Source organism: Physeter macrocephalus, chromosome 1 (assembly GCF_002837175.3).
Source record: "Physeter macrocephalus isolate SW-GA chromosome 1, ASM283717v5, whole genome shotgun sequence".
Classification (NCBI taxonomy): domain Eukaryota; kingdom Metazoa; phylum Chordata; class Mammalia; order Artiodactyla; family Physeteridae; genus Physeter; species Physeter macrocephalus.
In genome coordinates this window covers 95,321,033-95,322,248 of record NC_041214.2, presented here as the reverse complement: position 1 = coordinate 95,322,248, position 1,216 = coordinate 95,321,033, and the positions used below count along the sequence as shown (strand labels likewise).

At 35.9% G+C, this 1,216-nt stretch overlaps 1 protein-coding gene across 2 annotated transcripts in view; it reads right to left on the bottom strand.

Annotated features, from left to right (window-relative positions):
• IGSF11 (immunoglobulin superfamily member 11) overlaps nt 1-1,216 on the bottom strand; it is a 160,583-nt gene that overhangs the window by 23,661 nt on the left and 135,706 nt on the right. The window lies entirely within an intron of this gene.

Below are 1,216 nucleotides of genomic sequence, written 5' to 3'. Positions count from 1 at the left end.
AGAATCCTTGCATTCCTGGGATAAACCCCACTTGATCATGGTGTATGTTCCTTTTAATGTGCTGCTGGATTCTGTTTGCTAGTATTTTGTTGAGGATTTTTGCGTCTATGTTCATCAGTGATATTGGCCTGTAGTTTTCTTTCTTTCTGACATCTTTGTCTGATTTTGATATCAGGGTGACGGTGGCCTCATAGAATGAGTTTTGGAGTGTTCCTCCCTCTGCTATATTTTGGAAGAGTTTGAGAAGGATAGGTGTTAGCTCTTCTCTAAATGTTTGATAGAATTTGCCTGTGAAGCCGTCTGGTCCTGGACTTTTGTTTGTTGGAAGATTTTTAACCACAGTCTCAATTTCAGGGCTTTCTGTTCATATTTTCTATTTCTTCCTAGTTCAGTCTCAGAAGGATGTGCTTTTCTAAGAATTTGTCCATTTCTTCCAGGTTGTCCTTTTTATTGGCATATAGTTTCTTTTAGTAATCTCTCATGACCCTTGTATTTCTGCAGTGTCAGTTGTTACTTCCCCTTTTTCATTTCTAATTCTATTGATTTGAGTCTTCTCCTTTTTTTTCTTGATGAGTCTGGCTAATGGTTCATCAATTTTGTTTATCTTCTCAAAGAACCAGCTTTTAATTTTACTGATCATTGCTATTGTTTCCTTCTTACAGATTTTTTCCTGTAATTGATATCTAGTCTCATAGCGTTGTGGTCAGAAAAGATACTTGATACGATTTCAATTTTCTTAAATTTACCAAGGCTAGATTTGTGACCCAAGATATGGTCTATCCTGAAGAATGTTCCATGAGCACTTGAGAAGAAAGTGCGTTCTGTTGTTTTTGGATGGGACGTCCTATAAATATCAACTAAGTCGATCTTGTTTAATGTGTCATTTAAAGCTTGTGTTTCCTTATTTATTTTCATTTTGGATGATGTGTCCATTGGTGAAAGTGGGGTGTTAAAGTCCCCTACTATGATGTGTTACTGTTGATTTCCCCTTTTATGGCTGTTAGCATTTGCCTTATGTATTGAGGTGCTCCTATGTTGGGTGCATAAATATTTACAATTGTTATATCTTCTTCTTGGATTCATCCCTTGAACATTATGTAGTATCCTTCTTTGCCTCTTGTAATAGTCTTTGTTTTAAAGTCTATTTTGTCTGATATGAGACTTGCTACTCCAGCTTTCTTTTGATTTCCATTTGCATGGAATATCTTTTTCCATC